Source organism: Crotalus tigris, unplaced genomic scaffold (assembly GCF_016545835.1).
Source record: "Crotalus tigris isolate CLP2741 ecotype Arizona unplaced genomic scaffold, ASM1654583v1 scf7180000024454.734221, whole genome shotgun sequence".
NCBI classification, from domain to species: domain Eukaryota; kingdom Metazoa; phylum Chordata; class Lepidosauria; order Squamata; family Viperidae; genus Crotalus; species Crotalus tigris.
This window is the reverse complement of record NW_024100623.1, coordinates 636,774-662,515: the sequence shown is the minus strand read 5'-3', so window position 1 is coordinate 662,515 and position 25,742 is coordinate 636,774.

The following is a 25,742-nucleotide window of genomic DNA, read 5'->3' as shown; positions in this document are numbered from 1 at the left end:
TCAAGCACTACGAATTTGTTGGCGATGGTGAAGAGGGCACTGACTTTCCAACCATGCCCTATCGATGTTTCCTGGTAAAACACATGGGAAAATCGTTGGAGGAAATTTCCACTTAGGGTTAGGGTTAGGTCACCATAAACTTAAAGGGGGAAATGGACATTGCCAACAAACTCGGAGTGCTTGGGTATGGTTAGGAGAGCACTGGCTTTTCTAGCCTGCCCTATCTATGTTTCCTGGTAAAATACATGGGAAAATCCCATTGGCAGAAAATTCCACTTAGGGTTACTGTTAGGTCACCCTGAACTCCTAGAACGAAATGGACATCGCCAACAAATTCGGAGTGCTTGGGCACTCTGAATTTGCTGGCGATGAGCATTTTGCTGTATGAGTTCATGATGACCTAACCCAAACCCTAAGTGAAATTTTCCACCAATGGGATTTTCCCATGCATTTTACCAGGAAACATAGATAGGGTAGGATAGAAAGGTTCGTGCCCTCCTAACCATACCCAAGCACTCCGAGTTAGGTGGCAATGTCCATTTTGCTCTATGAGGTTATGTTGACCTAACCCTAACCCTAAGTGGAATTTTCCTCCATTGGGATTTTCCCATGTATTTTACTAGGAAACATAGATAGGACAGGCTTGAAAAGCCAGTGCTCTGCTAACCATACCTAAGCACTCCGAGTTTGTTGGCAATGTCCATTTTCCCCTTTAATTTTATGGTGACATAACCCTAACCCTAAGTGGAATTTTCCTCCAATGGATTTTCCCATGTATTTTACCAGGAAACATAGATTTGGCAGGCTAGAAATTTTGGTCCCTTCCTAACTATTCCCAATCACTCCGAATTTGTTGGCGATGTCCATTTTGCTGTATGAGTTCATTGTGACCTAACCCTAACCCTAAGTGGAATTTTCCTCCAATGAATTTTCCCATGTGTTTTACCAGGAAACATCGATAGGGCAGGCTAGGAAAGTCAGTACCCTCTTCACCATACCCATGCACTCTGAATTTGCTGGTGATGACAATTTTGCTGTATGAGTTCATGATGACCTAGCCCAAACCCTAAGTGGAATTTTCCGACAATGGGATTTTCCCATGCATTTTACCAGGAAACATCGACAGGGCAGGGTAGAAATTTCTGTGACATCCTAACCATACCCAAGCACTCCGAATGTGTTGGTGATGTCCATTTCGCTCTAGGAGTTCATGGTGACCTAACCCTAAGTGGAATTTTCCACCAAAGGGATTTTCCCATGTATTTTACCAGGAAACATAGATAGGGTAGGATAGAAAGGTTCGTTCCCTCCTAACCATACCCAAGCACTCCGAGTTAGGTGGCAATGTCCATTTTGCTCTATGAGTTTATGTTGACCTAACCCTAACCCTAAGTGGAATTTTGCTCCAATGGGATTTTCCCATGTATTTTACTAGGAAACATAGAAAGAGCAGGCTTGAAAAGCCAGTGCTCTGCTAACCTTTCCTAAGCACTCCAAGTTTGTTGGCAATGTCCATTTTCCCCTTTAGGTTTATGGTGAAATAACCCTAACCCTAAGTGGAATTTTCCTCCAATGCATTTTCCCATGTATTTTACCAGGAAACATAGATTTGGCAGGCTAGAAATTTTGGTGCCGTCCTAACTATTCCCAAGCACTCCGAATTTGTTGGCGATGTTCCTTTTGCTGTATGAGTTCATGGTGACCTAACCCTAACACTAAGTGGAATTTTCCTCCAATGGATTTTCCCATGTGTTTTACCAGGAAACATCGATAGTGCAGGCTAGAAAAGTAAGTGCCCTCCTCACCATAACCAAGCACTACGAATGTGTTTGCAATGTCCCTTTTGGTCTAGACGTTAATGGTGATCTAACCGTAACTCTAAGTGGAATTTTCCTCCAATGGCATTTTCCCATGTATTTGACCAGGAAATAGAGATTGGGCAGGCTAGAAATTTCTGTGCCATCCTAACCATACCCAAGCACTCCGAATTTGTTGGCGATGTCCATTTCGTTGTAGGACTTCAGGGTGACCTAACCATTACCGTAAGTGGAATTTTCTGCCAATGGGATTTTCCCATGTATTTTACCAGGAAACATCGATAGGGCAGGCTAGGAAAGTCAGTGCCCTCTTCACCATACCCGTGCACTCTGAATTTTCTGGTGATGACCATTTTGCTGTATGAGTTCATGATGACCTAGCCCAAACCCTAAGAGGAATTTTCCGACAATGGGATTTTCCCATGTATTTTACCAGGAAACATAGATTTGGCAGGCTAGAAATCCTAACTATTCCCAAGCATTCCGAATTTGTTGGCGATGTCAATTTTGCTGCATGAATTCATGGTGAACTAACCCTAATCCTAAGTGGAATTTTACTCCAATGGGATTTTCCCATGTGTTTTACCAGGAAACATAGATAGGGCAGGCTAGAAATGTCAGTGCCCTCCTCACCATAACTAAGCACTACGAATTTGTTGGCGATGTCCATTTTCCTCTAGACACTAATGGTGACCTAACCGTAACCCTAAGTGGAATTTTCCTCCAATGGGAGTTTCCCATCTATTTTACCAGGAAACATAGTAGGGCAGGCTAGAAAAGCCAGTGCTCTGCTAACCATACCTAAGCACTCCGCGTTTGTTGGAAATGTCCATTTTCCCCTTTAAGTTTATGGTGACATAACCCTAACCCTAAGTGGAATTTTCCTCCAATGGATTTTCCCATGTATTTTACCAGGAAACATAGATTTGGCAGGCTAGAAATTTTGGTCCCTTCCTAACTATTCCCAAGCACTCCGAATTTGTTGGCGATGTCCATTTTGCTGTATGAGTTCATGATGACCTAGCCCAAACCCTAAGTGGAATTTTCCGACAATGGGATTTTCCCATGCATTTTGCCAGGAAACATCGATAGGGCAGGCTTGAAAAGCCAGTGCTCTGCTAACCATACCTAAGCACTCCGAGTTTCTTGGCAATGTCCATTTTCCCCTTTAAGTTTATGGTGACATAACCCTAACCCTAAGTGGAATCTTCCTACAATGGATTTTCCCATGTATTTGACCAGGAAACATAGATTTGGCAGGCTAGAAATTTTGGTCCCTTCCTAACTATACCCAAGCACCCCGAATTTGTTGGCGATGTCCATTTTGCTGTATAAGTTCATGGTGACCTAACCCTAACCCTAAGTGGAATTTTTCTCCAATGAATTTTCCCATGTATTTTACCAGGAAAAATTAATAGGGCAGGCTAGGAAAGTCAGTGCCCTATTCACCATACCCGTGGACTCTGAATTTTCTGGTGATGACCATTTTGCTGTATGAGTTCATGATGACCTCGCCCAAACACTAAGTGGAATTTTCCGACAATTGGATTTTCCCATGTATTTTACCAGGAAACATAGATTTCGCAGGCTAGAAATCCTAACTATTCCCAAGCATTCCGAATTTGTTGGCGATGTCCATTTTGCTGCATGAATTCATGGTGAACTAACCCTAACCCTAAGTGGAATTTTCCTCCAATGGGATTTTCCCATGTGTTTTACCAGGAAACATAGATTTGGCAGGCTAGAAATCCTAATTATTCCCAAGGATTCCGAATTTGTTGGCGATGTCAATTTTGCTGCATGAATTCATGGTGAACTAACCCTAACCCTAAGTGGAATTTTCCTCCAATGGGATTTTCCCATGTGTTTTACCAGGAAACATAGATAGGGCAGGCTAGAAAAGTCAGTGCCCTCCTCACCATAACTAAGCACTACGAATTTGTTGGCGATGTCCATTTTGCTCTAGACACTAATGGTGACCTAACCGTAACGCTAAGTGGAATTTTCCTCCAATGGGAGTTTCCCATGTATTTTACCAGGAAACATAGTAGGGCAGGCTAGAAAAGCCAGTGCTCTCCTTACCATACCCAAGACCTCCGAGTTTGTTGGCAATGTCCATTTTCCCCTTTAAGTTTATGGTTACCTAACACTAACCCTAAGTAATATTTTCCTCTAATAGATTTTCCCATGCATTTTAGCAGGAAACATCGATAGGGCAGGCTAGAAATTTCTGTGCCATCCTAACCATACCCAAGCACTCCGAATTTGTTGGCGATGTCCATTTCGCTCTAAGAGTTCATGGTGACCTAACCCTAACCCTAAGTGGAATTTTCTGCCAATGGGATTTTCCCATGTATTTTACCAGGAAACATAGGGTAGGATAGAAAATTTGCTGCCCTCCTAACCATACTCAAGCACTCCGAGTTAGTTGGCAATGTCCATTTTGCCGTATATGGCGACCTAACCCTAACCGTAAGTGGAATTTTCCTCCAATGGTTTTTCCCATGTATTTTACCAGGAAACATAGATTTGGCAGGCTAGAAATTTTGTTGCCATCCTAACTATTCCCAAGCACTCCGAATTTCTTGGTGATGTCCATTTTGCTGTATGAGTTCATCGTGACCTAACCCTAACACTAAGTGGAATTTTCCTCCAATGGATTTTCCCATGTGTTTTACCAGGAAACATCGATAGTGCAGGCTAGAAAAGTAAGTGCCCTCCTCACCATAACCAAGCACTACGAATGTGTTTGCAATGTCCCTTTTGGTCTAGACGTTAATGGTGATCTAACCGTAACTCTAAGTGGAATTTTCCTCCAATGGCATTTTCCCATGTATTTGACCAGGAAATAGAGATTGGGCAGGCTAGAAATTTCTGTGCCATCCTAACCATACCCAAGCACTCCGAATTTGTTTGCGATGTCCATTTCGTTGTAGGACTTCAGGGTGACCTAACCATTACCGTAAGTGGAATTTTCTGCCAATGGGATTTTCCCATGTATTTTACCAGGAAACATCGATAGGGCAGGCTAGGAAAGTCAGTGCCCTCTTCACCATACCCGTGCACTCTGAATTTTCTGGTGATGACCATTTTGCTGTATGAGTTCATGATGACCTAGCCCAAACCCTAAGTGGAATTTTCCAACAATGGGATTTTCCCATGTATTTTACCAGGAAACATAGATTTGGCAGGCTAGAAATCCTAACTATTCCCAAGCATTCCGAATTTGTTGGCGATGTCCATTTTGCTGCATGAATTCATGGTGAACTAACCCTAATCCTAAGTGGAATTTTACTCCAATGGGATTTTCCCATATGTTTTACCAGGAAACATAGATAGGGCAGGCTAGAAATGTCAGTGCCCTCCTCACCATAACTAAGCACTACGAATTTGTTGGCGATGTCCATTTTCCTCTAGACACTAATGGTGACCTAACCGTAACCCTAAGTGGAATTTTCCTCCAATGGGAGTTTCCCATCTATTTTACCAGGAAACATAGTAGGGCAGGCTAGAAAAGCCAGTGCTCTGCTAACCATACCTAAGCACTCCGCGTTTGTTGGAAATGTCCATTTTCCCCTTTAAGTTTATGGTGACATAACCCTAACCCTAAGTGGAATTTTCCTCCAATGGATTTTCCCATGTATTTTACCAGGAAACATAGATTTGGCAGGCTAGAAATTTTGGTCCCTTCCTAACTATTCCCAAGCACTCCGAATTTGTTGGCGATGTCCATTTTGCTGTATGAGTTCATGATGACCTAGCCCAAACCCTAAGTGGAATTTTCCGACAATGGGATTTTCCCATGCATTTTGCCAGGAAACATCGATAGGGCAAGCTTGAAAAGCCAGTGCTCTGCTAACCATACCTAAGCACTCCGAGTTTCTTGGCAATGTCCATTTTCCCCTTTAAGTTTATGGTGACATAACCCTAACCCTAAGTGGAATTTTCCTACAATGTTTTTTCCCATGTATTTGACCAGGAAACATAGATTTGGCAGGCTAGAAATTTTGGTCCCTTCCTAACTATTCCCAAGCACCCCGAATTTGTTGGCGATGTCCATTTTGCTGTATAAGTTCATGGTGACCTAACCCTAACCCTAAGTGGAATTTTTCTCCAATGAATTTTCCCATGTATTTTACCAGGAAAAATTAATAGGGCAGGCTAGGAAAGTCAGTGCCCTATTCACCATACCCGTGGACTCTGAATTTTCTGGTGATGACCATTTTGCTGTATGAGTTCATGATGACCTCGCCCAAACACTAAGTGGAATTTTCCGACAATTGGATTTTCCCATGTATTTTACCAGGAAACATAGATTTCGCAGGCTAGAAATCCTAACTATTCCCAAGCATTCCGAATTTGTTGGCGATGTCCATTTTGCTGCATGAATTCATGGTGAACTAACCCTAACCCTAAGTGGAATTTTCCTCCAATGGGATTTTCCCATGTGTTTTACCAGGAAACATAGATTTGGCAGGCTAGAAATCCTAATTATTCCCAAGCATTCCGAATTTGTTGGCGATGTCAATTTTGCTGCATGAATTCATGGTGAACTAACCCTAACCCTAAGTGGAATTTTCCTCCAATGGGATTTTCCCATGTGTTTTACCAGGAAACATAGATAGGGCAGGCTAGAAAAGTCAGTGCCCTCCTCACCATAACTAAGCACTACGAATTTGTTGGCGATGTCCATTTTGCTCTAGACACTAATGGTGACCTAACCGTAACGCTAAGTGGAATTTTCCTCCAATGGGAGTTTCCCATGTATTTTACCAGGAAACATAGTAGGGCAGGCTAGAAAAGCCAGTGCTCTCCTTACCATACCCAAGACCTCCGAGTTTGTTGGCAATGTCCATTTTCCCCTTTAAGTTTATGGTTACCTAACACTAACCCTAAGTAATATTTTCCTCTAATAGATTTTCCCATGCATTTTAGCAGGAAACATAGGGTAGGATAGAAAATTTGCTGCCCTCCTAACCATACTCAAGCACTCCGAGTTAGTTGGCAATGTCCATTTTGCCGTATATGGCGACCTAACCCTAACCCTAAGTGGAATTTTCCTCCAATGGTTTTTCCCATGTATTTTACCAGGAAACATAGATTTGGCAGGCTAGAAATTTTGGCCATCCTAACTATTCCCAAGCACTCCGAATTTCTTGGTGATGTCCATTTTGCTGTATGAGTTCATCGTGACCTAACCCTAACACTAAGTGGAATTTTCCTCCAATGGATTTTCCCATGTGTTTTACCAGGAAACATCGATAGTGCAGGCTAGAAAAGTCAGTGCACTCCTCACCATAACCAAGCACTACGAATTTGTTGGCGATGTCCATTTTGGTCTAGACGTTAATGGTGATCTAACCGTAACCCTAAGTGGAATTTTCCTCCAATGGCATTTTCCCATGTATTTGACCAGGAAATATAGATTGGGCAGGCTAGAAATTTCTGTGCCATCCTAACCATACCCAAGCACTCCGAATTTGTTGGCGATGTCCATTTCGCTCTAGGAGTTCATGGCGACCTAACCCTATCCTTAAGTGGAATGTCCATTTTCCTCTTTAAGTTTATGGTGACCTAACCCTAACCCTAAGTGAAATTTTCCTCCAATGGATTTTCCCATGTATTTTACCAGGAAACATAGATTTGGCATGCTAGAAATTTTGGTGCCATCCTAACCCAAACCCTAAGTGGAATTTTCCGACAATGGGATTTTCCCATGCATTTTACCAGGAAACATCGATAGGGCAGGCTTGAAATTTCTATGACATCCTAACCATACCCAAGCACTCCAAGTTAGTTGGCAATGTCTATTTTGCTCTATGAGTTTATGGTGATCTAACCCTAACCCTAAGTGGAATTTTCTGCCAATGTGATTTTCCCATGTATTTTACCAGGAAACATAGATTTGGCAGGCTTGAAATTTCTATGACATCCTAACCATACCCAAGCACTCTCAATTTGTTGGCAATGTCCATTTTGCTGTATGAGTTCATGGTGACCTAACCCTAACCTTAAGTGGAATACATGGGAAAATCCCATTGGAGGAAAATTCCACTTAGGGTTAGGGTTAGGTCAACATAAACTCATAGAGCAAAATGGACATTGCCAACTAACTCGGAGTGCTTGGGTATGGTTAGGAGAGCAGTGGCTTTTCTAGCCTGCCCTATCTATGTTTCCTGGTAAAATACATGGGAAAATCCCATTGCAGAAAATTCCACTTAGGGTTAGGGTTAGGTCACCATTAGTGTCTAGAGCAAAATAGACATCGCCAACAAATTCGTAGTGCTTAGTTATGATGAGGAGGGCACCAACATTTCTAGCCTGCCCTATCTACTTTTCCTGGTAAAATGCAAGGGAAAATCCCATTAGGGGAAAATTCCAATTAGGGTTTGGGTTTGGTAATCATGAACTCATATTGAAAAATGGTCATCGCCAGTTAATTCAGAGTGCAGGGGTATGGTGAAGAGGGCACTGACTTTTCTAGCCTGCCCTATAGTTGTTTCCTGGAAAAACACATTGGAAAATCCATTGGAGGAAAATTACACTTAGGGTTAGTTTTAGTTCACCATGAACTCATACAGCAAAATGAACATTGCCAACCAATTCAGAGTGCTTGGGAATAGTTAGGAAGGGACCAAAATTTCTAGCCTGCCAAATCTATTTTTCCTGCTAAAATACATGGGAAAATCCATTGGAGGAAAATTCCACTTAGGGTTAGGGTTAGGTCACAATAAACTTAGATGGGAAAATGGACATTGCCAACAAACTGGGAGTGCTTGGGTATGGTTACGACACACTGGCTTTTCTAGCCTGCCCTATGTATGTTTCCTGGTAAAATACATAGGAAAATCCCATTGGAGTAAAATTTCACTTAGGGTTAGGGTTAGGTCACCATAAACTCATAGAGCAAAATGGACATTGCCAACTAACTTGGAATGCTTGAGTATGGTTAGGAGGGCACAGAAATTTCTAGCCTGCCCTATTGATGTTTCCTGGTAAAATGCATGGGAAAATCCCACTGGTGGAAAATTTCACTTAGGGTTTGGGTTAGGTCATCACGAACTCATACAGCAAAATGGTCATCGCCGGCAAATTCAGAGTGCAGGGGTATGGTGAAGAGGGCACTGACTTTCCAACCATGCCCTATCGATGTTTCCTAGTAAAACACATGGGAAAATTCATTGGAGGAAATTTCCACTTAGGGTTAAGGTTAGGTCACCATAAACTTAAAGGGGGAAATGGACATTGCCAACAAACCCGGAGTGCTTGGGTACCGTTAGGAGAGCACTATCTTTTCTAGCCTGCCCTATCGATGTTTCCTGGTAAAACACATGGGAAAATCCATTGGAGGAAAATTCCACTTAGGGTTAGAGTTAGCTCAACATAAACTCATACAGCAAAATGGACATCGCCAACAAATTCGGAGTGCTTGGGAATAGTTAGGATGGCAGCAAAATTCCTAGCCTGCCAAATCTATGTTTCCTGGTAAAATACATGGGAAAATCCATTGGAGGATAAATTTCACTTAGGGTTAGGGTTAGGTCACCATAAACTTAAAGGGGGAAAAGGACATTGCCAACAAACTCGGAGTCCTTGGGTATGGTTAGGAGGGCACTAACTTTTCTATCCTACCCTATCTATGTTTCCTGGTAAAATACATGGAATAATCCCATTCGCAGAAAATTCCACTTAGGGTTAGGGTTAGGTCACCATGAACTCCTAGAGCAAAATGGTCATCGCCAGCAAATTCAGAGTACACAGGTATGATGAAGAGGGCACTGACTATCCTTGCCTGCCCTATCGATGTTCCCTGGTAAAACACAAGGGAAAATCCCATTTGCGGAAAATTCCACTTAGGATTAGGGTTTGGTCAACATGAACTCCTAGAGCAAAATGGACATTGTCAACAAATTCGGAGTGCTTTTTTATGGTTAGGATGGCACCAAAATTTCTAGCCTGCCAAATCTATGTTTCCTGGCAAAATACATGGGAAAATCCATTGGAGGAAAATTCCACTTAGGGTTAGGGTTAGGTCACCATAAACTCATAGAGCAAAATGGACATTGCCAACTAACTTGGAGTGCTTGCGTATGGTTAGGATGGCACAGAAATTTCTAGCCTGCCCAATCTATATTTCCTGGTCAAATACATGGGAAAATGCCATTGGAGGAAAATTCCACTTAGGGTTAGGGTTAGGTCACCATAAACTTAAAGGGGAAAATGGACATTGCCAACAAACTCGGAGTGCTTAGGTATGGTGAGCAGAGCACTGGCTTTTCAAGCCTGCCCTATCTATATTTCCTAGTAAAATACATGGGAAAATCCCATTGGAGTAAAATTTCACTTAGGGTTAGGTTTAGGTCAACATAAACTCATAGAGCAAAATGGACATTGCCAACTAACTCGGAGTGCTTGGGTATGGTTAGGAGGCCACCAACTTTTCCATCCTACCCTATCTATGTTTCCTGGTAGAATACATGGGAAAATGCCATTGGAGGAAAATTCCACTTAGGGTTAGGGTTAGGTCACCATGAACTCCTAGAGTGAAATGGACATCGCTAACAAATTCGGAGTGCTTGGGTATGGTTAGGATGGTACAGAAATTTCTATCCTACCCTATCTATGTTTCCTGGTAAAATACATGGCAAAATCACATTGGCAGAAAATTCCACTTAGGGTTAGGGTTAGGTCACCATGAATTTAGAGGGGAAAATGGACATTGCCAACAAACTCGGAGTGCTTGGGTATGGTTACGAGAGCACTGGCTTTTCTATGGTTTTCTAGCCTGCCCTATCTATGTTTCCTGGTAAAATACGTAGGAATATCCCATTGGAGTAAAATTCCACTTAGCGTTAGGGTTAGGTCACCATAAACTCATAGAGCGAAATGAACATTGCCAACCAATTCAGAGTGCTTGGGAATAGTTAGCAAGGGACCAAAATTTCTAGCCTGCCAAATCTATGTTTCCTGCTAAAATACATGGGAAAATCCATTGGAGGAAAATTCCACTTAGGGTTAGGGTTAGGTCACCATGAACTCCTAGAGTGAAATGGACATCGCTAACAAATTCGGAGTGCTTGGGTATGGTTAGGATGGTACAGAAATTTCTATCCTACCCTATCTATGTTTCCTGGTAAAATACATGGGAAAATCACATTGGCAGAAAATTCCACTTAGGGTTAGGGTTAGGTCACCATGAACTTAGAAGGGAAAATGGACATTGCCAACAAACTAGGAGTGCTTGGGTATGGTTACGAGAGCACTGGCTTTTCTATGGTTTTCTAGCCTGCCCTATCTATGTTTCCTGGTAAAATACGTAGGAATATCCCATTGGAGTAAAATTCCACTTAGCGTTAGGGTTAGGTCACCATAAACTCATAGAGCAAAATGGACATTGCCAACTAACTTGGAGTGCTTGGGTATGGTTAGGAGGGCAGCAACTTTTCATTCCTACCTTATCTATGTTTCCTGGTAAAATACATGGGAAATCCCATTGGAGGAAAATTTCACTGAGGGTTACGGTTAGGTCACCATTACTGTCTAGAGCAAAATGGACATCACCAACAAATTTGTAGTGCTTAGTTATAGTGAGGAGGGCACTGACTTTTCTAGCCTGCCCTATCTATGTTTCCTGGTAAAATACATGGGAAAATCCATTTGAGGAAAAATCCACTTAGGGTTAGGGTTATGTCAACATAAACTCATGGAGCAAAATGGACATTGCCAACTCACACGAAGTGCTTGGGTATGGTTAGGAGGGCACCAACTTTTCTATCCTACCCTATCTATGTTTCTTGGTAAAATACATGGGAAAATCCCATTGGCAGAAAATTCCACTTAGGGTTAGGGTTAGGTCACCATAAACTTAAAGGGGAAAATGGACATTGCCAACGAACTCCGAGTGCTTAGGTATGGTGAGCAGAGCACTGGCTTTTCAAGCCTGCCCTATCTATATTTCCTAGTAAAATACATGGGAAAATCCCATTGGAGGAAAATTCCACTTAGGGTTAGGGTTAGGTCAACATAAACTTAAAGGGGGAAATGGACATTGCCAACAAACTCGGAGTCCTTGGGTATGGTTAGGAGGGCACCAACTTTTCTATCCTACCCTATCTATGTTTCCTGGTAAAATACATGGAATAATCCCATTCGCAGAAAATTCCACTTAGGGTTAAACCCTAACCCTAACCATGAACTCCTTGAGCAAAATGGTCATCGCCAGCAAATTCAGAGTACATGGGTATGATGAAGAGGGCACTGACTATCCTTGCCTGCCCTATCGATGTTCCCTGGTAAAACACAAGGGAAAATCCCATTTGCGGAAAATTCCACTTAGGATTAGGGTTTGGTCAACATGAACTCCTAGAGCAAAATGGACATTGTCAACAAATTCGTAGTGCTTTTTTTATGGTTAGGATGGCACCAAAATTTCTAGCCTGCCAAATCTATGTTTCCTGGCAAAATACATGGGAAAATCCATTGGAGGAAAATTCCACTTATGGTTAGGGTTAGGTCACCATAAACTCATAGAGCAAAATGGACATTGCAAACTAACTTGGAGTGCTTGTGTATGGTTAGGATGGCACAGAAATTTCTAGCCTGCTCAATCTATATTTCCTGGTCAAATACATGGGAAAATGCCATTGGAGGAAAATTCCACTTAGGATTAGGGTTAGGTCACCATAAACTTAAAGGGGAAAATGGACATTGCCAACAAACTCGGAGTGCTTAGGTATGGTGAGCAGAGCACTGGCTTTTCAAGCCTGCCCTATCTATATTTCCTAGTAAAATACATGGGAAAATCCCATTGGAGGAAAATTCCACTTAGGGTTAGGGTTAGGTCAACATAAACTCATAGAGCAAAATGGACATTTCCAACTAACTCGGAGTGCTTGGGTATGGTTAGGAAGGCAGCAACTTTTTTATCCTACCCTATCTATGTTTCCTGGTAAAATACATGGGAAAGTCCTAGGGCAAAATGCCCTATCCTCCCCATACCCGGGTACTCTGAATTTGCTGGCGATGGACATTTTGCTCTAGCAGTTCATGGTGACCTAACCCTAACCCTAAGTGGAATTTTCTGCCAATGGGAATATTTTGCTGTATGAGTTTATGTTGAGCTAACTCTAACCCTAAGTGGAATTTTCCTCCAATGAGTTTTTCCCATGTATTTTACCAGGAAACATAGATAGGGCAGGCTAGAAAAGCCAGTGCTCTCCTAACCGTACCCAAGCACTCCAAGTTTGTTGGCAATGTCCATTTTCCCCTTTAAGTTTACGGTGACATAACCCGAACCCTAAGTGGAAATTTCCTCCAGTGAATTTTCCCATGTGTTTTACCAGGAAACATCGATAGGGCATGGTTGGAAAGTCAGTGCCCTCTTCACCATACCCCTGCACTCTGAATTTGCTGGCGATGAGCATTTTGCTGTATGAGTTCATGATGACCTAACCCAAACCCTAAGTGAAATTTTCCACCAATAGGATTTTCCCATGCATTTTACCAGGAAACATAGATAGGGTAGGATAGAAAGGTTCGTGCCCTCCTAACCATACCCAAGCACTCCGAGTTAGGTGGCAATGTCCATTTTGCTCTATGAGGTTATGTTGACCTAACCCTAACCCTAAGTGGAATTTTCCTCCAATGGGATTTTCCCATGTATTTTACTAGGAAACATAGATAGGGCAGGCTTGAAAAGCCAGTGCTCTGCTAACCATACCTAAGCACTCCGAGTTAGGTGGCAATGTCCATTTTGCTCTATGAGGTTATGTTGACCTAACCCTAACCCTAAGTGGAATTTTCCTCCAATGGGATTTTCCCATGTATTTTACCAGGACACATAGATTTGGCAGGCTAGAAATCCTAACTATTCCCAAGCATTCCGAATTTGTTGGCGATGTCCAATTTGCTGCATGAATTCATGGTGAACTAACCCTAACACTAAGTGGAATTTTCCTCCAATGGATTTTCCCATGTGTTTTACCTGGACACATCAATAGTGCAGGATAGAAAAGTCAGTGCCCTCCTCACCATAACCAAGCACTACGAATTTGTTGGCGATGTCCATTTTGGTCTAGACGTTAATGGTGACCTAACCGTAACTCTAAGTGGAATTCTCCTCCAATGGCATTTTCCAATGCATTTTACCAGGAAACATCAATAGGGCAGGCTAGAAATTTCAATACCATCCTAACCATACCCAAGCACTCCGAATTTGTTGGCGATGTCCATTTCGTTCTAGGAGTTCAGGGTGACCTAACAGTAACCCTAAGTGGAATTTTCTGCCAATGGGATTTTCCCATGTATTTTACCAGGAAACATAGATAAGGCAGGCTAGAAAAGCCAGTGCTCTCCTAACCATACCCAAGCACTCCGAGTTTGTTGGCAATGTCCATTTCCCCCTTTAAGTTTATGGTGACCTAACCCTAACCCTAAGTGGAAATTTCCTCCAATGATTTTCCCATGTGTTTTACCAGGAAACATCGATAGGGCATGGTTGGAAAGTCAGTGCCCTCTTCACCATACCCCTGCACTCTGAATTTGCTGGCGATGAGCATTTTGCTGTATGAGTTCATTATGACCTAACCCAAATCCTAAGTGGAATTTTCCTCCAATGGATTTTCCCATGTATTTTACCAGGAAACATCGATAGGGCAGGCTAGGAAAGTCAGTACTCTCTTCACCATACCCATGCACTCTGAATTTGCTGGTGATGACAATTTTGCTGTATGAGTTCATGATGACCTAGCCCAAACCCTAAGTGGAATTTTCCGACAATGGGATTTTCCCATGCATTTTACCAGGAAACATAGATAGGGTAGGATAGAAAGGTTCGTGCCCTCCTAACCATACCCAAGCACTCCGAGTTAGGTGGCAATGTCCATTTTGCTCTATGAGGTTATGTTGACCTAACCCTAAGTGGAATTTTCCTCCATTGGGATTTTCCCATGTATTTTACTAGGAAATATAGATAGGGCAGGCTTGAAAAGCCAGTGCTCTGCTAACCATACCTAAGCACTCCGAGTTTGTTGGCAATGTCCATTTTCCCCTTTAATTTTATGGTGACATAACCCTAACCCTAAGTGGAATTTTCCTCCAATGGATTTTCCCATGTATTTTACCAGGAAACCTAGATTTGGCAGGCTAGAAATTTTGGTCCCTTCCTAACTATTCCCAAGCACTCCGAATTTGTTGGCGATGTCCATTTTGCTGTATGAGTTCATTGTGACCTAACCCTAACCCTAAGTGGAATTTTCCTCCAATGAATTTTCCCATGTGTTTTACCAGGAAACATCGATAGGGCAGGCTAGGAAAGTCAGTACCATCTTCACCATACCCATGCACTCTGAATTTGCTGGTGATGACAATTTTGCTGTATGAGTTCATGATGACCTAGCCCAAACCCTAAGTGGAATTTTCCGACAATGGAATTTTCCCATGCATTTTACCAGGAAACATCGACAGGGCAGGGTAGAAATTTCTGTGACATCCTAACCATACCCAAGCACTCCGAATGTGTTGGTGATGTCCATTTCGCTCTAGGAGTTCATGGTGACCTAACCCTAAGTGGAATTTTCCACCAAAGGGATTTTCCCATGTATTTTACCAGGAAACATAGATAGGGTAGGATAGAAAGGTTCGTTCCCTCCTAACCATACCCAAGCACTCCGAGTTAGGTGGCAATGTCCATTTTGCTCTATGAGTTTATGTTGACCTAACCCTAACCCTAAGTGGAATTTTGCTCCAATGGGATTTTCCCATGTATTTTACTAGGAAACATAGAAAGAGCAGGCTTGAAAAGCCAGTGCTCTGCTAACCTTTCCTAAGCACTCCAAGTTTGTTGGCAATGTCCATTTTCCCCTTTAAGTTTATGGTGACATAACCCTAACCCTAAGTGGAATTTTCCTCCAATGCATTTTCCCATGTATTTTACCAGGAAACATAGATTTGGCAGGCTAGAAATTTTGGTGCCGTCCTAACTATTCCCAAGCACTCCGAATTTGTTGGCGATGTTCCTTTTGCTGTATGAGTTCATGGTGACCTAACCCTAACACTAAGTGGAATTTTCCTCCAATGGATTTTCCCATGTGTTTTACCAGGAAACATCGATAGTGCAGGCTAGAAAAGTAAGTGCCCTCCTCACCATAACCAAGCACTACGAATGTGTTTGCAATGTCCCTTTTGGTCTAGACGTTAATGGTAATCTAACCGTAACTCTAAGTGGAATTTTCCTCCAATGGCACTTTCCCATGTATTTGACCAGGAAATAGAGATTGGGCAGGCTAGAAATTTCTGTGCCATCCTAACCATACCCAAGCACTCCGAATTTGTTTGCGATGTCCATTTCGTTGTAGGACTTCAGGGTGACCTAACCATTACCGTAAGTGGAATTTTCTGCCAATGGGATTTTCCCATGTATTTTACCAGGAAACATAGATTTGGCAGGCTAGAAATCCTAACTATTACCAAGCATTCCGAATTTGTTGGCGATGTCAATTTTGCTGCATGAATTCATGGTGAACTAACCCTAATCCTAAGTGGAATTTTACTCCAATGGGATTTTCCCATGTGTTTTACCAGGAAACATAGATAGGGCAGGCTAGAAATGTCAGTGCCCTCCTCACCATAACTAAGCACTACGAATTTGTTGGCGATGTCCATTTTCCTCTAGACACTAATGGTGACCTAACCGTAACCCTAAGTGGAATTTTCCTCCAATGGGAGTTTCCCATCTATTTTACCAGGAAACATAGTAGGGCAGGCTAGAAAAGCCAGTGCTCTGCTAACCATACCTAAGCACTCCGCGTTTGTTGGAAATGTCCAATTTCCCCTTTAAGTTTATGGTGACATAACCCTAACCCTAATGGAATTTTCCTCCAATGGATTTTCCCATGTATTTTACCAGGAAACATAGATTTGGCAGGCTAGAAATTTTGGTCCCTTCCTAACGATTCCCAAGCACTCCGAATTTGTTGGCGATGTCCATTTTGCTGTATGAGTTCATGATGACCTAGCCCAAACCCTAAGTGGAATTTTCCGACAATGGGATTTCCCCATGCATTTTGCCAGGAAACATCGATAGGGCAGGCTTGAAAAGCCAGTGCTCTGCTAACCATACCTAAGCACTCCGAGTTTCTTGGCAATGTCCATTTTCCCCTTTAAGTTTATGGTGACATAACCCTAACCCTAAGTGGAATTTTCCTACAATGGATTTTCCCATGTATTTGACCAGGAAACATAGATTTGGCAGGCTAGAAATTTTGGTCCCTTCCTAACTATTCCCAAGCACCCCGAATTTGTTGGCGATGTCCATTTTGCTGTATAAGTTCATGGTGACCTAACCCTTACCCTAAGTGGAATTTTTCTCCAATGAATTTTCCCATGTATTTTACCAGGAAAAATTAATAGGGCAGGCTAGGAAAGTCAGTGCCCTATTCACCATACCCGTGGACTCTGAATTTTCTGGTGATGACCATTTTGCTGTATGAGTTCATGATGACCTCGCCCAAACACTAAGTGGAATTTTCCGACAATTGGATTTTCCCATGTATTTTACCAGGAAACATAGATTTCGCAGGCTAGAAATCCTAACTATTCCCAAGCATTCCGAATTTGTTGGCGATGTCCATTTTGCTGCATGAATTCATGGTGAACTAACCCTAACCCTAAGTGGAATTTTCCTCCAATGGGATTTTCCCATGTGTTTTACCAGGAAACATAGATTTGGCAGGCTAGAAATCCTAATTATTCCCAAGCATTCCGAATTTGTTGGCGATGTCAATTTGGCTGCATGAATTCATGGTGAACTAACCCTAACCCTAAGTGGAATTTTCCTCCAATGGAATTTTCCCATGTGTTTTACCAGGAAACATAGATAGGGCAGGCTAGAAAAGTCAGTGCCCTCCTCACCATAACTAAGCACTACGAATTTGTTGGCGATGTCCATTTTGCTCTAGACACTAATGGTGACCTAACCGTAACGCTAAGTGGAATTTTCCTCCAATGGGAGTTTCCCATGTATTTTACCAGGAAACATAGTAGGGCAGGCTAGAAAAGCCAGTGCTCTCCTTACCATACCCAAGACCTCCGAGTTTGTTGGCAATGTCCATTTTCCCCTTTATGTTTATGGTTACCTAACACTAACCCTAAGTAATATTTTCCTCTAATAGATTTTCCCATGCATTTTAGCAGGAAACATCGATAGGGCAGGCTAGAAATTTCTGTGCCATCCTAACCATACCCAAGCACTCCGAATTTGTTGGCGATGTCCATTTCGCTCTAAGAGTTCATGGTGACCTAACCCTAACCCTAAGTGGAATTTTCTGCCAATGGGATTTTCCCATGTATTTTACCAGGAAACATAGGGTAGGATAGAAAATTTGCTGCCCTCCTAACCATACTCAAGCACTCCGAGTTAGTTGGCAATGTCCATTTTGCCGTATATGGCGACCTAACCCTAACAGTAAGTGGAATTTTCCTCCAATGGTTTTTCCCATGTATTTTACCAGGAAACATAGATTTGGCAGGCTAGAAATTTTGTTGCCATCCTAACTATTCCCAAGCACTCCGAATTTCTTGGTGATGTCCATTTTGCTGTATGAGTTCATCGTGACCTAACCCTAACACTAAGTGGAATTTTCCTCCAATGGATTTTCCCATGTGTTTTACCAGGAAACATCGATAGTGCAGGCTAGAAAAGTCAGTGCCCTCCTCACCATAACCAAGCACTCCGAATTTGTTGGCGATGTCCATTTTGGTCTAGACGTTAATGGTGACCTAACCGTAACCCTAAGTGGAATTTTCCTCCAATGGCATTTTCCCATGTATTTGACTAGGAAATATAGATTGGGCAGGCTAGAAATTTCTGTGCCATCCTAACCATACCCAAGCACTCCGAATTTGTTGGCGATGTCCATTTCGCTCTAGGAGTTCATGGTGACCTAACCCTATCCTTAAGTGGAATGTCCATTTTCCTCTTTAAGTTTATGGTGACCTAACCCTAACCCTAAGTGAAATTTTCCTCCAATGAATTTTCCCATGTATTTTACCAGGAAACATAGATTTGGCATGCTAGAAATTTTGGTGCCATCCTAACCCAAACCTAAGTGGAATTTTCCGACAATGGGATTTTCCCATGAATTTTACCAGGAAACATCGATAGGGCAGGCTTGAAATTTCTATGATATCCTAACCATACCCAAGCACTCCAAGTTAGTTGGCAATGTCTATTTTGCTCTATGAGTTTATGGTGATCTAACCCTAACCCTAAGTGGAATTTTCTGCCAATGTGATTTTCCCATGTACTTTACCAGGAAACATAGATTTGGCAGGCTAGAAATTTTGGTGCCATCCTAACTATTCTCAAGCACTCTGAATTTGTTGTCAATGTCCATTTTGCTGTATGAGTTCATGGTGACCTAACCCTAACCTTAAGTGGAATACATGGGAAAATCCCATTGGAGGAAAATTCCACTTAGGGTTAGGGTTAGGTCAACATAAACTCATAGAGCAAAATGGACATTGCCAACTAACTCGGAGTGCTTGGGTATGGTTAGGAGAGCAGTGGCTTTTCTAGCCTGCCCTATCTATGTTTCCTGGTAAAATACATGGGAAAATCCCATTGCAGAAAATTCCACTTAGGGTTAGGGTTAGGTCACCATTAGTGTCTAGAGCAAAATAGACATCGCCAACAAATTCGTAGTGCTTAGTTATGATGAGGAGGGCACCAACATTTCTAGCCTGCCCTATCTACTTTTCCTGGTAAAATGCAAGGGAAAATCCCATTAGGGGAAAATTCCAATTAGGGTTTGGGTTTGGTAATCATGAACTCATATTGAAAAATGGTCATCGCCAGTTAATTCAGAGTGCAGGGGTATGGTGAAGAGGGCACTGACTTTTCTAGCCTGCCCTATAGTTTTTTCCTGGAAAAACACATTGGAAAATCCATTGGAGGAAAATTACACTTAGGGTTAGTTTTAGTTCAGCATGAACTCATACAGCGAAATGAACATTGCCAACCAATTCAGAGTGCTTGGGAATAGTTAGGAAGGGACCAAAATTTCTAGCCTGCCAAATCTATGTTTCCTGCTAAAATACATGGGAAAATCCATTGGAGGAAAATTCCACTTAGGGTTAGGGTTAGGTCACAATAAACTTAGATGGGAAAATGGACATTGCCAACAAACTGGGAGTGCTTGGGTATGGTTACGACACACTGGCTTTTCTAGCCTGCCCTATGTATGTTTCCTGGTAAAATACATAGGAAAATCCCATTGGAGTAAAATTTCACTTAGGGTTAGGGTTAGGTCACCATAAACTCATAGAGCAAAATGGACATTGCCAACTAACTTGGAATGCTTGAGTATGGTTAGGAGGGCACAGAAATTTCTAGCCTGCCCTATTGATGTTTCCTGGTAAAATGCATGGGAAAATCCCACTGGTGGAAAATTTCACTTAGGGTTTGGGTTAGGTCATCATGAACTCATACAGCAAAATGGTCATCGCCAGCAAATTCAGAGTGCAGGGGTATGGTGAAGAGGGCACTGACTTTCCAACCATGCCCTATCGATGTTTCCTGGTAAAACACATGGGAAAATTCATTGGAGGAAATTTCCACTTAGGGTTAAGGTTAGGTCACCATAAACTTAAAGGGGGAAATGGACATTGCCAACAAACCCGGAGTGCTTGGGTACCGTTAGGAGAGCACTATCTTTTCTAGCCTGCCCTATCGATGTTTCCTGGTAAAACACATGGGAAAATCCATTGGAGGAAAATTCCACTTAGGGTTAGAGTTAGCTCAACATAAACTCATAGAGCAAAATGGACATCGCCAACAAATTCGGAGTGCTTGGGAATAGTTAGGATGGCAGCAAAATTCCTAGCCTGCCAAATCTATGTTTCCTGGTAAAATACATGGGAAAATCCATTGGAGGATAAATTTCACTTAGGGTTAGGGTTAGGTCACCATAAACTTAAAGGGGGAAATGGACATTGCCAACAATCTCGGAGTCCTTGGGTATGGTTAGGAGGGCACTAACTTTTCTATCCTACCCTATCTATGTTTCCTGGTAAAATACATGGAATAATCCCATTCGCAGAAAATTCCACTTAGGGTTAGGGTTAGGTCACCATGAACTCCTAGAGCAAAATGGTCATCGCCAGCAAATTCAGAGTACACAGGTATGATGAAGAGGGCACTGACTATCCTTGCCTGCCCTATCGATGTTCCCTGGTAAAACACAAGGGAAAATCCCATTTGCGGAAAATTCCACTTAGGATTAGGGTTTGGTCAACATGAACTCCTAGAGCAAAATGGACATTGTCAACAAATTCGTAGTGCTTTTTTATGGTTAGGATGGCACCAAAATTTCTAGCCTGCCAAATCTATGTTTCCTGGCAAAATACATGGGAAAATCCATTGGAGGAAAATTCCACTTAGGGTTAGGGTTAGGTCACCATAAACTCATAGAGCAAAATGGACATTGCCAACTAACTTGGAGTGCTTGCGTATGGTTAGGATGGCACAGAAATTTCTAGCCTGCCCAATCTATATTTCCTGGTCAAATACATGGGAAAATGCCATTGGAGGAAAATTCCACTTAGGGTTAGGGTTAGGTCACCATAAACTTAAAGGGGAAAATGGACATTGCCAACAAACTCGGAGTGCTTAGGTATGGTGAGCAGAGCACTGGCTTTTCAAGCCTGCCCTATCTATATTTCCTAGTAAAATACATGGGAAAATCCCATTGGAGTAAAATTTCACTTAGGGTTAGGTTTAGGTCAACATAAACTCATAGAGCAAAATGGTCATTGCCAACTAACTCGGAGTGCTTGGGTATGGTTAGGAGGCCACCAACTTTTCTATCCTACCCTATCTATGTTTCCTGGTAGAATACATGGGAAAATGCCATTGGAGGAAAATTCCACTTAGGGTTAGGGTTAGGTCACCATGAACTCCTAGAGTGAAATGGACATCGCCAACAAATTCGGAGTGCTTGGGTATGGTTAGGATGGTACAGAAATTTCTATCCTACCCTATCTATGTTTCCTGGTAAAATACATGGGAAAATCACATTGGCAGAAAATTCCACTTAGGGTTAGGGTTAGGTCACCATGAACTTAGAAGGGAAAATGGACATTGCCAACAAACTAGGAGTGCTTGGGTATGGTTACGAGAGCACTGGCTTTTCTATGGTTTTCTAGCCTGCCCTATCTATGTTTCCTGGTAAAATACGTAGGAATATCCCATTGGAGTAAAATTCCACTTAGCGTTAGGGTTAGGTCACCATAAACTCATAGAGCAAAATGGACATTGCCAACTAACTTGGAGTGCTTGGGTATGGTTAGGAGGGCAGCAACTTTTCATTCCTACCTTATCTATGTTTCCTGGTAAAATACATGGGAAATCCCATTGGAGGAAAATTTCACTGAGGGTTACGGTTAGGTCACCATTACTGTCTAGAGCAAAATGGACATCACCAACAAATTTGTAGTGCTTAGTTATGGTGAGGAGGGCACCAACTTTTCTATCCTACCCTATCTATGTTTCCTGGTAAAATACATGGGAAAATCCCATTGGCAGAAAATTCCACTTAGGGTTAGGGTTAGGTCACCATAAACTTAAAGGGGAAAATGGACATTGCCAACGAACTCCGAGTGCTTAGGTATGGTGAGCAGAGCACTGGCTTTTCAAGCCTGCCCTATCTATATTTCCTAGTAAAATACATGGGAAAATCCCATTGGAGGAAAATTCCACTTAGGGTTAGGGTTAGGTCAACATAAACTTAAAGGGGGAAATGGACATTGCCAACAAACTCGGAGTCCTTGGGTATGGTTAGGAGGGCACCAACTTTTCTATCCTACCCTATCTATGTTTCCTGGTAAAATACATGGAATAATCCCATTCGCAGAAAATTCCACTTAGGGTTAGGGTTAGGTCACCATGAACTCCTTGAGCAAAATGGTCATCGCCAGCAAATTCAGAGTACATGGGTATGATGAAGAGGGCACTGACTATCCTTGCCTGCCCTATCGATGTTCCCTGGTAAAACACAAGGGAAAATCCCATTTGCGGAAAATTCCACTTAGGATTAGGGTTTGGTCAACATGAACTCCTAGAGCAAAATGGACATTGTCAACAAATTCGTAGTGCTTTTTTATGGTTAGGATGGCACCAAAATTTCTAGCCTGCCAAATCTATGTTTCCTGGCAAAATACATGGGAAAATCCATTGGAGGAAAATTCCACTTAGGGTTAGGGTTAGGTCACCATAAACTCATAGAGCAAAATGGACATTGCAAACTAACTTGGAGTGCTTGTGTATGGTTAGGATGGCACAGAAATTTCTAGCCTGCCCAATCTATATTTCCTGGTCAAATACATGGGAAAATGCCATTGGAGGAAAATTCCACTTAGGGTTAGGGTTAGGTCACCATAAACTTAAAGGGGAAAATGGACATTGCCAACAAACTCGGAGTGCTTAGGTATGGTGAGCAGAGCACTGGCTTTTCAAGCCTGCCCTATCTATATTTCCTAGTAAAATACATGGGAAAATCCCATTGGAGGAAAATTCCACTTAGGGTTAGGGTTAGGTCAACATAAACTCATAGAGCAAAATGGACATTTCCAACTAACTCGGAGTGCTTGGGTATGGTTAGGAAGGCAGCAACTTTTTTATCCTACCCTATCTATGTTTCCTGGTAAAATACATGGGAAAGTCCTAGGGCAAAATGCCCTATCCTCCCCATACCCGGGTACTCTGAATTTGCTGGCGATGGACATTTTGCTGTATGAGTTTATGTTGAGCTAACTCTAACCCTAAGTGGAATTTTCCTCCAATGGGTTTTTCCCATGTATTTTACCAGGAAACATAGATAGGGCAGGCTAGAAAAGCCAGTGCTCTCCTAACCGTACTCAAGCACTCCAAGTTTGTTGGCAATGTCCATTTTCCCCTTTAAGTTTATGGTGACATAACCCGAACCCTAAGTGGAAATTTCCTCCAGTGAATTTTCCCATGTGTTTTACCAGGAAATATCGATAGGGCATGGTTGGAAAGTCAGTGCCCTCTTCACCATACCCCTGCACTCTGAATTTGCTGGCGATGACCATTTTGCTGTATGAGTTCATGATGACCTAACCCAAACTCGAAGTGAAATTTTCCACCAATGGGATTTTCCCATGCATTTTACCAGGAAACATAGATAGGGTAGGATAGAAATTTCTGTGCCATCCTAACCATACCCAAGCACTCTGAATTTTTTGGCGATGTCCATTTCGCTCTAGGAGTTCATGGTGACCTAACCCTAACCCTAAGTGGAATTTTCCGCCAAAGGGATTTTCCCATGTATTTTACCAGGAAACATAGATAGGGTAGGATAGAAAGGTTTGTGCCCTCCTAACCATACCCAAGCACTCCGAGTTAGGTGGCAATGTCCATTTTTCTCTATGAGTTTATGTTGACCTAACCCTAACCCTAAGTGGAATTTTCCTCCAATGGGATTTTCCCATGTATTTTACCAGGACACATAGATTTGGCAGGCTAGAAATCCTAATTATTCCCAAGCATTCCGAATTTGTTGTCGATGTCCAATTTGCTGCATGAATTCATGGTGAACTAACCCTAACACTAAGTGGAATTTTCCTCCAATGGATTTTCCCATGTTTTTTACCTGGAAACATCAATAGTGCAGGATAGAAAAGTCAGTGCCCTCCTCACCATAACCAAGCACTACGAATTTGTTGGCGATGTCCATTTTGGTCTAGACGTTAATGGTGACCTAACCGTAACTCTAAGTGGAATTCTCCTCCAATGGCATTTTCCCATGCATTTTACCAGGAAACATCAATAGGGCAGGCTAGAAATTTCTGTACCATTCTAACCATACCCAAGCACTCCGAATTTGTTGGCGATGTCTATTTCGTTCTAGGAGTTCAGGGTGACCTAACAGTAACCCTAAGTGGAATTTTCTGCCAATGGGATTTTCCCATGTATTTTACCAGGAAACATAGATAGGGCAGGTTAGAAAAGCCAGTGCTCTCCTAACCATACCCAAGCACTCCGAGTTTGTTGGCAATGTCCATTTCCCCCTTTAAGTTTATGGTGACCTAACCCTAACCCTAAGTGGAAATTTCCTCCAATGAATTTTCCCATGTGTTTTACCAGGAAACATCGATAGGGCATGGTTGGAAAGTCAGTGCCCTCTTCACCATACCCCTGCACTCTGAATTTGCTGGCGATGAGCATTTTGCTGTATGAGTTCATGATGACCTAACCCAAACCCTAAGTGAAATTTTCCACCAATAGGATTTTCCCATGCATTTTACCAGGAAACATAGATAGGGTAGGATAGAAAGGTTCGTGCCCTCCTAACCATACCCAAGCACTCCGAGTTAGGTGGCAATGTCCATTTTGCTCTATGAGGTTATGTTGACCTAACCCTAAGTGGAATTTTCCTCCATTGGGATTTTCCCATGTATTTTACTAGGAAATATAGATAGGGCAGGCTTGAAAAGCCAGTGCTCTGCTAACCATACCTAAGCACTCCGAGTTTGTTGGCAATGTCCATTTTCCCCTTTAATTTTATGGTGACATAACCCTAACCCTAAGTGGAATTTTCCTCCAATGGATTTTCCCATGTATTTTACCAGGAAACATAGATTTGGCAGGCTAGAAATTTTGGTCCCTTCCTAACTATTCCCAAGCACTCCGAATTTGTTGGCGATGTCCATTTTGCTGTATGAGTTCATGGTGACTAACCCTAACCTAAGTGGAATTTTCCTCCAATGAATTTTCCCATGTGTTTTACCAGGAAACATCGATAGGGCAGGCTAGGAAAGTAAGTACCCTCTTCACCATACCCATGCACTCTGAATTTGCTGGTGATGACAATTTTGCTGTATGAGTTCATGATGACCTAGCCCAAACCC